This window comes from Scyliorhinus torazame, chromosome 1 (assembly GCF_047496885.1).
Source record: "Scyliorhinus torazame isolate Kashiwa2021f chromosome 1, sScyTor2.1, whole genome shotgun sequence".
NCBI classification, from domain to species: domain Eukaryota; kingdom Metazoa; phylum Chordata; class Chondrichthyes; order Carcharhiniformes; family Scyliorhinidae; genus Scyliorhinus; species Scyliorhinus torazame.
The window spans coordinates 81522076-81534894 of NC_092707.1; the positions used below are offsets into that span (position 1 = coordinate 81522076).

Below are 12819 nucleotides of genomic sequence, written 5' to 3' on the forward strand. Positions count from 1 at the left end.
TGTCTTCCAGGATCTGAGGCATCGTTCCTTGGAATAACTCAGGTGCAGAAGCCATTTCGAATGGGACCCTGTTAAAACAATAACGACCAAATGAGGTAATTAAAGTAGTCAACACCCTGGATTTCTTTGTGTAGAGGCAACTGTCTAAAGCTGTTGTTAATATCCAATTTTGTGACAAGGGTGTTTTTTTGCAAACTTGTCAAGTCTTTCATCCACTGATTCCAGCGGGTGGATCTTGCACTCTACTGACTTGTTTAATAGAGTCAAGTCCCCACAGACCCGAACTGAACCACTACACTTTGGTACTGTGACCATTTTGTCAGTATGGTTACTGGAGGGATGATACTTTGTTGCAACGTGTTCAAACTCACTCTTGACTTTGTTTAAGAGTGGGTGAGGGTCCTTCCTCACTGTAAAGAGACAAGAGACACTGTAAAGAGACAAACCTTACCAGAATTTGGCAAAGCATCAGGCACTGACTCAAAACTGGTGTGTGACTCCTCAGTTGCACAGGTCAGTTTTCTCTCCAGATCTTGAGCCTCTTTAAAGAAAGAAAATGAGTGGGTGGTGTTTATGCCATAACTCTGGCAGTGCGAGGCCTGATAGAGCCAGCACCCAGCTCCACAGAGATTGGGGCGCCATCTTTAATGGGCGCCCAGATCAGAATTGATTCTGCACAGCCCCCAGACCCCACCATGGAGATATCGGGGGCTCCCTCCACCCGGACAATCAGTGGGAAACCGCCCACCACCACCGCGAAAGAATCACCGGAGTTCCACAGCCTTAGTTCCCACTCCCCCTGTGCCTTCAAGTTCCCCCCCTCAGATCCTGCTTTTCCCCCCCACAACACATTAATGGAAACCCACCCCCATGGGACCCTTGAGGGCTCACCCCTGCACTTCAATTGGAACAGGTTTGCACTAACATGTTGGCAATGCACGGCCTGGGCATGTCCTTCTCTCCCACCCCCTTCTGGGGTTATACCTACTTTGCACTTCAGAGGGATCGCCTCGACTGTTTCTCATTTTGCCAAACCTGATGTATCCCTCGCCAACGTGACGTCACATCGGCAAGTTTTAGATATTTAATGAGGGGGATCATGTAGCGGGGAGGCCCGTTAATAATATTAAAATTTATCAAAATACATTGAAATGAGGTTCCCACCCTTTGTGATCATGAAGCTCGTGAGGTCGCCAACGAGGGGCTGGGGCGTGTTCCTCGAACCTTTCCCGATTTTCCACCGGCATTGCCATTCTCTCTGATGGCAATCGTAGGATGAAAATCGCTCCCAACGACTTAGCATCTGGCCCTAGGGTTACATGATAGTCTGTCTAAGCCTGAAATAGAGATGGAAATTCAATTTTTTTTTAAATTTAGAGTACCCAATTATTTCTTTTCCAATTAAGGGGCAATTTAGCGTGGCCAATCCATCTTTGGGTTATGGGGGTGAAACCCATGCAGACACGGGGAGAAAATGCAAACTTCACACGGATGGTGACCCAGGGCTGGGATTGGAACCCGGGTCCGCAGAGCCGTAGGCAGCAATGCTAACCACTGTGCCACGTGCCACCCGGAAATTCATTTTTAATATATACTGGATTGCTCGTTAGTCATTTCATCAACCTTCTACATTAGCCTCAACCACAAACATGCTTTTCTGCTCAATAATGGTGACTTCTGGTTCTGTTTAAAATACAAATGTTCAATAAAGTCTTTAAATTTATATCTTAATCTTGCCAAGTGTTGGCATTTTACTTTCAGTGTAGCCTTTCCTAGATCTTACAACTGGATGGAGGATGGTTGTAATTTGATGTTTTCTAGGCACTTTACTTCATCAGATAATACTGAAACATCTGCCCCAGTATGTAGCTTGAATTCTGTGGGCCTACCACCAGTACCACTACCCCAGACCCCACCTATCCGGTGTGTAGCCACCTAAATTGGCCACCTCCCGATTTAAAATGGCGAACGGCAAAGGCTGATGGGAAAGTCAGCCAACAAGACAGAAACCAGCAGCTGCAGGTTTGCTGTGTATTTACCTCTGCAAAGGCCAGACAACATCGATACCAGCGGCCATCAGCATAACAAAGTAGCAGCCATCTGCATACTGATGAGCAATCCCCGGGAACAATAAGTACCATTTTGGACACACAAAGCAAAGCCAGACTCCTCAGCGGCAGCAGGAGCCAACACAAAGGAGGTGAGTGAGCACCTCGAGACCGCCCATCAATCAGGGAACCGCTCCAGTATTGGAGAAAATCAAAGCAAGCGATTGGGACAAAGTCCAATCACTTGGGACCAGGTACAGGGTCCGGGCCCGAAAGGCAGGAAGCCCCTGGGGACTATAAGAGTTGAGCCCCAGTGATGGGCAGCACGGTAGCATTGTGGATAGCACAATTGCTTCACAGCTCCAGGGTCCCAGGTTCGATTCCCGGCTTGGGTCACTGTCTGTGCGGAATCTGCACATCCTCCCCGTGTGTGCGTGGGTTTCCTCCGGGTGCTCTGGTTTCCTCCCACAGTCCAAAGATGTGCAGGTTAGGTGGATTGGCCATGATAAATTGCCCTTAGTGTCCAAAATTGCCCTTAGTGTTGGGTGGGGTTGCTGGGTTATGGGGATAGGGTAGAGGTGTTGACCTTGGGTGGGTGCTCTTTCCAGGAGTCCTCACCTTGGTCCTGGCAGCTGCCCACATGCAGATTCACATCCTGCAAAGGTCAGAGCACAGTGATTAGGAGTCAGAGCACTGGTAATTTTATTCCTTTTCCATAAGGCAGGAAAACTAGAATGGATTGATCTACTCTGGGATAACTAACTAAATATGAATCAGGGACGGATCCAGGACCTTCTTGGTATTTATGCCTCACTACTTGCGGGTTAAACTAAGGCATTGGTAGAAGCTGTGGGGGAGTAACATTATTCTAACAGTCGGAGAAATTTCTTGAGGAATGCCTCAGGCTGTGGCTGGTATGCTTTCCTACACTCCACATTGACCCAGGATTGGTCTGCTGGCTTGATGGTAATGGTAGATAGAGTGAGGAATATGCGGGATCTTGAGTTTACAGATAGAATTGAACACAACTTTGTTGCTACTGATGGCCAGAAACATCTCATGGATGTACAGGTTTGAACTGCTAGATCTATTCTGAGTCTGTCCCATTTAGCTTGGTGTTAGTCCCACAAAATACGATGGAAGGTGTGCTCAATGTGAAGATGGGACTTTGTCTCAACAAGGACCGTGTTGTGGTCACTCCTGCCAATACTGTCATGGACAGATGCATCTTAAGTGGGCCAGCATATAAGTACTGTGGCTACAAGAGCAGGTCAGAGTTTGAGAATCCTGCAGCCATAACCCACCTGCTGATTCCCCAAAGCCTGTCCTCAATTTACAATAAGAAGTCTTACAACACCAGGTTAAAGTCCAACAGGTTTGTTTCGATGTCACTAGCTTTCGGAGTGCTGCTCCTTCCTCAGGTGAATGAAGAGGTATGTTCCAGAAACATATATATAGACAGATTCAAAGATGCCAGACAATGCTTGGAATGCGACCATTAGCAGGTGATTACATCTTTACAGATCCAGAGATGGGGTAACCCCAGGTTGAAGAGGTGTGAATTGTGTCAAGCCAGGACAGTTGGTAGGATTTCGCAGGCCAGATGGTGGGGAATGAATGTAATGCGACATGAATCCCAGGTCCCGGTTGAGGCCGCACTAATGTGTGCGGAACTTGGCTATAAGCTTCTGCTCGGCGATTCTGCGTTGTCGCGCGTCCTGAAGGCCGACTTGGAGAATGCTTACCCGGAGATCAGAGGCTGAATGCCCTTGGCTGCTGAAGTGTTCCCCAACTGGAAGGGAACATTCCTGCCTGGTGATTGTCACGCGATGTCCGTTCATTTGTTGTTGCAGCGTCTGCATGATCTTGCCAATGTACCACGCTTCGGGGCATCCTTTCCTGCAGCGTATGAGGTAGACAACGTTGGCCGAGTCGCACGAGTATGTACCACATACCTGATCAATGTACCACATTGTTGTACCACATCTTGATCAATTTACAAGGCACAAGTGATGGAATACTGTCCACTTGCTTGGATGAGTGCAGCTCCAACAACACTTGATTACCACCCATCCACCATCTTAAACATTTGCACTCCTGCAACTCAGCAAGGCTCCTTCAACAGCAACTTCCAAACCCACAACCTCTACTGCCTAGAAGGACAATGGCAGTAGGTCATGGGAACACCACAATATACAGATTCCTAGCCAAGAAAAACACTACACTGACTTAGAAATCATTGTTTCTTCACTGCCGCTGGGTCAAAATCCTGGAACATCCTCCCAAACATCATTGTGGATGTACCTATACCACATGGACTGCGGCGATTCAAGAAGGTGATTCCCCACCAGCTGCTCAATGATAATCAGGGATGGGCAATAAGAGCTGTCCTTGCCAGTGATGCTAAAATTCCAAGAATAAATACAAAAAAACAAAAAAAATGAAGTCTTTCTCTGTCCACTTCTGGTATATACAGATTTATATAGTAAATGGATTTGAAGCGAGATCATTGGTTTGTGTTGATATGCCTCCAACTGGGCTGCCAAATTGTTTGCAATGTTACGGCTACTGCCTCAGCCGTAGCCCCTGGAGTAGAGAGCTGAGGGATCAATCCTGAACTGTATCACATTTCAGTTTGAACGATAGGGAATCAAGATGGTTCACATTGGGTAGTGAGCAGGAGGTAGCTATCGATTTTATAACTGCTGCCCCAATTCCTAGCTTCTGTACCATTGCCAAGGCAAACTGGCAGCGGGCCCAGCTAAACGTTGTGGCTTTGCAGCACGCACCAGAACATTCTGCTTGCTCCCTCAAACACTGGACCACATCAAAAAGCTTGCTCATGTTACCCATTGAGTGAAATCCTTCAATCAATCCAGTTTGCACCAGTTGAACTGATTTCTGAGAAAGATTCTCTGTTCACTTGGCCAAGTCTTCAGTCAACATTTCTGGGTCACTGCCGAGAAATGCTATCAGGCACAGCGGTGGGGGGTGAACTTCTTCTACTGCCGTGGGTAGGTAAAGTAATCTCATCTCCATTTGCTTCAGGGGAGAATGGCTTCCTCAACTTTGACCTGGGTTTCTTCCACTGCCTCTCTGCCTTTCATTGTGAGGGTGCCCACCACCACGTGACTCCTTCCAGTATAAAAATACCCCAAAAAAGGCTGAATGAATTGCCAAAGAACATAGAACACACAGTGCAGAAGGAGGCCATTCGGTCCATCGGGTCTGCACCGACTCACTTAAGCCCTCACTTCCACCCTATTCCCGTAACCTAATAACCCCTCCTAACCTTTTTGACCACTAAGAGCAATTTATCATGGCCAATCTACCTAACTGTGGGAGGACACCGGAGCACCCGGAGGAAACCCACGCAGACACGGGGAGAACGTGCAGACTCCGCACAGACAGTGACCCAGCGGGACCCTGGCGCTGTGAAGCCACAGTGCTAGCCACTTGTGCTACCGTGCTGCCCAAAAAGCTAATGTCAAACCTCCTGTCATTGTGGAAACAATATATATATATCTCAACTGATCATCGATAAATCTATTTCCTGGTAATGCATATTAAGTGTTACTTGAAAAAAGGCTGAACAAACTAATTTATTTTCATCCTCGGGGCGCCTTCTTTCCATAGTGAAAATGGCCATTTGCTTAGGAAAGTGCGTCGTAAGATAACAAAACTGGACGTATAAATAGGCCCCTTAGGAATTAGTCCCTTGTCTTTCCACTGCCAATATCCAAAGCAAAGAAATGCAAAAATGTCAAAGGGAATTGCTTTCCAGAGTGGGGTCAAAGACAACAGCCCTTCCAGAATGTTCTGGCCCACTTTGACTATTAATCACAGTAATGGAAATGAGATTGTACAAAAACACCACAGGCGCGGCAAGGTGGTCAGTGTTTATCTGGAGCACTCCGTGAGCTAATCTTCCTGATTTTTCTGCTTTTATGCAAGTTCCCACTTGGCAGCTCTGTCTAAAGAAACATTTTGGCCTCCGCCAATTCTTCTACTTTCCTCTGCTGCGGTGAGCTGTGAATCCACAGGAACATTCAGATGTTCACTGCAGAGGGAGTGGGGGATTGACCTTGAGATAGTCAGCTTTTCGTAAAACCTAATCTAGTGCAAACTTATTGAGGCCAATTTTAACTTTGCTAAAATTGGAGTTAAAAGGGCAGTAATGACCTCAAAATAGGGTGCTATAAGTAACACTGGCCATTGGCCTACTGCCACATTTAGGGTGGCCTACCACTGGAATGCAAAGGACCCTGCCTGGTCAGGTAGTAGGCCCTTTTAATAAGCACATTGTAATGGCTGATAGTAAATGCCCAGCTGCTCAAATCCCATAAGGGAAGCTTAAGACAGCTGTCAACATGTTTGCTTTTGCAATTTTATAGTATTAGATTGTATGGTGGCATAGTGGTTAGCACAGATGCCTCACAACGCCAAAGTCCCGGGTCCGATTCCGGCCTCAGGTGACTGTCTGTGTGGAGTTTGCACATTCTTCCCGTGTCTGCATGGGTTTCCTCCGGATTCGGTTTCCTCCCACAGTCCAAAGATGTGCAGATTAGGTGGATTGGCCATGAGAAATTGCCCCTTAGTGTTGAAGAAGATGTAGGTTGAATGAGGTTGCGGTAGTAGGGGGAGAAAGTGGGACTAGGTAGGGTGTTCAGAGAGTCAGTGCAGACTTGGTGGGCCGAATGGCCTCCTTTTGCACAGTCGGAATTCTATGATTCTAGGAGAGTTTCTAAAATCTAGAAGTGATGCCCCCAATTACTTGTGATGATTTTATAGCAAAGTAAATGTTCATTAAGAGATATGAAGAAAATAGAATACACTTAAACACAACCATGATGCCACACAGTACCAACATTCCAAACCAGGCATTGTCAAACTCAGGGGCGCAACCCACGGGTGGGTCACAGGCGGGTGTCAGGAGGGTCGCAGAGCCATCCGTCACAGCGCTCCCGATTGCACAAATCCACGCGCAACAGCCGGCTTTTAATAATGCTGGCTGTGAGTGGCCTTCAAAATGGCCAGGAACAGATTTTAAAAAATTTGGCCACACTGTGCATGCGGCAGTGCGGCCGCAATTTTTTTTTATATGGTCGCAGCCTTTTTTTTTCAAGTTCGGGGGGCCAAAGGGACAAAGGGACCATAGGGGCCAGAGGGACCCAAAACCATTTCCTCCATTTTTGTCAGCAACAAACAAGGTAAGAGAAAATGGTGGGTCGCGCAGGTTGGCCGGCGTGGGCCGCAAAGGTCGACCGGCGTGGGTCGCGAAGGTCGGCCGGGTTGGGTCCCGAAGGTTGGTAAAAATGCGTCCCCGGAAAAAAAGTTTGAAAACACTGCTCTAAACAGTTCCAAACAATCTTAATTCACCTCCCTTCAGAGTTAGCCTTCTCCTTATCTGTTCAACAACTCCTTATAGATTTTAAAATCCACAAAAGTTGGGTAATCGTTTAACACACAGTGCCTTTAATTTCTCTTGGGGTGTCCTCTGAGGTTAACAGCAGCTGGTTTGTCAGATCTGGATTCTTTCGCGCTGCTTTCCAGAGATTCCTGCTGTCTGCTGAAATCTTAAATGGCTACTTCCATAGGCTTCAGTATCTTCTGAAATACGTTCTTTCCCTCCATTGTCTCACCCAGTCTCTTTAGAAATGCTCTTTCCCAGAATTGATTAACTTCATTCCTTTACTCTAGCTTTTAGGATTTAAAAGAAAAGAAAACTCGCCCTATCCAAACTTTACCCATGACACCTTTCTTTTACACCCTCTATATATTCTCCTTTGAACCACAACAACGCATTCAAATCTATTCCTGTTATGTGAATATCATTACTAAATTCCTTATATAAACATATGTCTGAAGTCCTCTAGGCTCATTATCATATCGGACCTGTTTCTTATTGTTAGTTTAGATTCTTGCAACCCCCCATTTCTCGCTTCAGTTACCATGCACAGAACGTCAACAAGTTTAAAAAATGAGAAGAATATTACCAATAGAAAAGTATTACAATTTATTGTATTTTCCTGACACTCTGCAATAATGACAATCCCCCACCCCCAGTTCCCCTTGCTGCTGGCCTGGCAGCCTCCAGCTGTCCAATATTAAGCTGGTCTGACTCCATCGAACTGTATCAGCATGTTCTTCCAGAGCTCACCACTTGCATTTTTAATGAGGCCAGGTCAAAATGGTCCTGTCCTCTTTGCCTTTCAAATGTTCGTATTGCAGCTCATTCAGCCTCCTAAAAACCAACACTTTATAACCCTAAGAATTACCTGTTCAGAAGTCTAATTTCTGGGATAGAGCAGCCCTGTCATTGTTTCCATACAGTACATGTTAAGGGATCGAAAGGTTTGATTCTAAGTTCGCTATGTATTTGTTTCCCATACTAAATCTGTAGAATCCCTACAGTGCAGAAGGAGGCCAATTGGCCAATTGAGTCTGCACCAACCCTCTGAAAGAGCACTCCACCAATGTCCACTCCCCCACCCTATCATTGTAATCCCGCACAATGATCATGGCCAATCCACCTAACCTGCACGTCGTTGGACTGTGGGAGGAAACCAGAGCACCCGGAGGAAACCCAAGCAGACATGGGGAGAACGTGCAAACTCCACACAGACAGTCACCCAAGGCTGGAATCAAACCTGGATTCCTGGCGCTGTGAGGTAGCAGTGCTAACCACTGTGCCACCATGCCATCCGTGGAGATCAATTCCATCCCCCTTTGGCTCTGAGCTGCCACACAATTGAATGGACCAATAATTCTTAGAAAGGTACCCAGTCTTTGGCTGCCCTCCATATTTACATTCACCTGGTTTGTAAATATAAACACAAGTACTTTTTATTTATAACAAGAACTATAAGAAAATACGCAGCAAATACAACTGGTTAGCCATTATCTAATTGCTAATCCCACCCACTTTAACTTGCTCCCATCCTCTGCACACACCTATACACACACAAGACAAACACAGAGGGGAAGAGGGGAGCTTTATCTTTAACCTCTGTATCTAGGTGAGTGCCACTGGTCAAAAAAGGAATATGGAGTTAGTTCCTCCGACTGCCTTGGCACAATTCTTTGAAAATGTCCCAACTCTCTTCAATAAAGCTACCTGTGCTCAGTATGGAGACGTTCAGATGTTTAGATAACAATTGTATATTAGCTGACATGTCTCAACACACCATAAGGATATGACTGTAAATTGTTGTGCAGGACATCTCCAGATCTCAGCCCACTTCCAAGCGAGGAAAATGCACTTACCACATGCACAAAGAAAGCAAAGCTTCCTGTTGAACAATGACAACAAACATATGGGTCCTCACAATATTAGATTGTAGATTTACTTAATATGTGTCCGGTGTTGCCCAGCCCAGGAAGATACATTTATATAGAGAGGAAAGGCAAATGTAAATGAGGCCTTCCGAATGTATTTGTTTTCTCACATTTCGATAAGGAAAAAAAAGACGTCACATTTCACTTGGAAACTAAGAATCCAAGTGTTTGAGAGGAGCAAAGAAATTTAGAGAACAAATACACAAATCATTAAAAGTAGCGATGCAGGTTCCTAAGGCCAGTTAAAAAAAAACGTAGCCCCCGAGTTTATTTCAGTAGCAATTCTACTGAATTGATCAGTAGAGCAGTTAATGGATCTTCCGGTTCTGCCGACAGCGCACCCCCCGTCGCGGGTTTCCCGAAGATGTGGGGTGGATCCAATGGGGAATCTCATTGACAGCGGCATGACCAGAAGACACCCCACTGGCCAATGGTGGGCCACCTCCCGCCACCGAGAAGCACGTTGCTGGGAGGCCAGGAAATATCGCCCAGATTGTTTCTACTTGTGGGGAGGAACAAAACCAGAGGCCCTCGATATAAGACAGCCATCAAGAAATCAAATAGGTATGCCTTTCATTTCGCTGACCTTTCATCATTTGTCAATGGCTTGATATCGGAGAGGGTGAACTGTTAACTTTCCGAGGATCTCTGCAGGAGAAAGATATTTGGCTTGTTATATATTTGGCAGCTTCGTAAAAGAGAAAGCTACTCAATCCCATTCATCTATCCTCTTCCCATAGTCTTTTAAAGTTTTCTGTTCAAATATTTATCTATTCCTCTAACCAGCAATACTGCGAAATTCCTTACCTCCCCCTTCATTCTTTTGATGATGATTTTTAAAATTGTGCCATCCAGTACTTTTCCCCAAAGGACCTTATCAAAACGCCCAAAGTCCCATATAGATCTCCCATAAAATACCTTTGTCCCTTAGCAGAGTCGCTTGTGACATAGGTTTCCAGATTTCACCCGAGTGTCCTCCACAATGAACTAAGATGAAGACTTTTATTTGACCTGCAAAATAGAAGATGAGGATTGACATATGAGGCCTTTATAAAGACCATACCAGGAACTTTTCCATCCAACTCAGGACTCATCAGCTGTTTAAATTGTGCTCCGAATCCAGTAGGATAGTCCTCAATACAAAATCTGAACCATGTGATGAAATCAAGAGAAACAGTTAATAATGTGAACACAAAATGATCCATTTTCTGCTTCTTCCTTCAGTCATGAAGACCCGATGGAAATCCATCCTGAAGTCTCGCCACGCCTCTACTTCTCTGTTCATTTAAGATCGATGCTCTTAAAACCTACCTCTTTGACCATGTGCTGGGTCATTTTTTTTATTACATTAATGATGCTATATAAATACAGGTTGTTGTTTGTTTATGGTGGAATATCATGAACTTGTTTGGATTTATTAACAATTGCATTCGTCTATGAGAAATCGCTCATGCCTCCCAGCAATCTTTCACCACTAACTTTATTGTTAAGACGAATAATCTGCTGGATAAATGCAGCTGCAGCCACGATATGTATATTCTCCAAGGGAGGTTTTTTTATCTGCTGAAGACATCAGAGAGGGATTTTCCAGACTTGCTCTTGAATTGATATGGATTTCATCTGATTTTTCACCTCTCCCTGATGTGGGTGTGGCTTGTATCACAGAATTGTTATGATACGGGGCGGCATGTACTGCTGCCTCACAGCGCCAGGGACCCAGATTCAATTCCGGTAACTGTTTGTGTGGAGTTTGCACTTTCTCCGCGTGTCTGCATAGGTTTCCTCTGGGTGCTCCGGTTTCCTCCCACAGTCCAAAGATGTGCAGGTTAGGTGGATTGGCCATGATGAAAATGGCCCTTAGTGTCCAGGGATGTACAGGTTAGGTGGTGTTACAGGGATAGGGTGGGGAATGGGCCTTAGTAGGGTGCTCTTTTAGAGGGCCGGTGCAGACACGTTGGGCCGAATGGCCTCCTTCTGTAGAGATTTGCTATGAGAAGGAGACCACTTGGCACATTGTATCTGCACCAGCTCTCCAAAGGAACATCATGACTAATGCCATTGCCCTGCCTTTTCCCTGAACCCTTGCACATTGTTTCTGCTCAAATAATCATCTCATGCCCTCCTGAATGCCTCGATTAACTGTGCCTCCACCACAATTCTAGGCAGTGCATTCTAGAACCGAAGCACTCGCTGTGTGAAAATGTTTGTCCCACAGCACTTTTGCTTCTTTTGCAAATCTCTTTCCACCTGTGCCTTCTTGTCCTTGATCCTTTTACGAGCATGAACAGTTTCTCCCTATCTCCTCTGTCCAGTCCCCTCATGGTGAAGAACATTTCTATCAAATCTTCTCGTAGCCCTTCTCTCTTCTCTAAGAACAGTCCCAACCTCTCCAATCTATTCTCATAATTTAAGTTTCTCATCTCTGGAACCATTCTTGTAAACCTCTTCTGCACTCTCTCCAATGCGTTCACACCCTTCTTACAGCATGACACCCAGAACTGTACACAAATATTCCAAATGAGGTCAAACTAGTGTCTTGTATAAATTCAGCATAACTGCCTTGTTCTTGTACTGTACGCCCTGATTAATAAAGTCCCGAATACCATATGCTTTATTAACTGCTCCCTTCACCTGTCCTGCCACCTTCAATGATGTATTCACATATACACCCAGGTCCCTCTGCTCCTGCACCCATTTTAGAATACACTTGACTGTTTCCAGACAATTTATTTTTTGAAGGTAGCCCATTGTTCACCTCCAGTTTTTCCCACCAATCTTTTGTTCCAGTCTAAGCGGCCCAGCTCCGTTCTTTCCCCATTGAAGTCAGCTCTCACAGTTTATTATTTTGGCTCTGGATTGCCCGTTTTTCCTTTTCTATCATTATCCTAAACCTTACAACACAAGGATCTGTCTCCTAAATGTTCCTCCGCTGACTCTTGATCTACTTGGCCCACCTCATTTCCAAGAACCAGGTCCAACAGTGCATCCTTTCTTGTTGGGACTGGACAGATACTGTCGGAAATTGTCCGAAACACAATCTAGGAACATTTGGCCTTCTCTGTCCGAGTCTGCATTTCGGGAAAGTCCCCCATTATAACTATTCTATAATGTTTGTATCTCTCTGTAATTTCCATCCAGTTTTGATCATCTACATGCTCCTCATTCGTCTACAGACGACACCGAGAATTGTAATTGCACCTTTTTTGTAATTGCATCTTTTATGATCCTTGGTTCTAGCCAACTGTTTCTGTCCTAGACCGCTCTGGGATATGCTCTTTCTCCAGAACTGCAATGCTCTCCCTAAGCAATGCCGCCACCCCTCCTCCTTTCCTTCATTTCCCATACTTTCTGAAAACCTTGTACCCAGAAATATTTCTGTTATCGCTGCAATCACATTTCCACAATGCAATTTTCATCTCGGACTCCCCAATCT

The 12819-nt window shown here is 45.4% G+C and overlaps 1 long non-coding RNA gene across 1 annotated transcript in view; it reads left to right on the forward strand.

Annotated features, from left to right (window-relative positions):
* The window catches only part of LOC140429544 (uncharacterized), a 74796-nt gene that overhangs the window by 11828 nt on the left and 50149 nt on the right, over positions 1 to 12819 (forward strand). Inside the window, exons 2-3 of the long non-coding RNA XR_011949119.1 lie at positions 11 to 95; positions 9723 to 9950. This is a non-coding gene — a long non-coding RNA (uncharacterized lncRNA). The remainder of the gene's footprint in view (positions 1 to 10; positions 96 to 9722; positions 9951 to 12819) is intronic.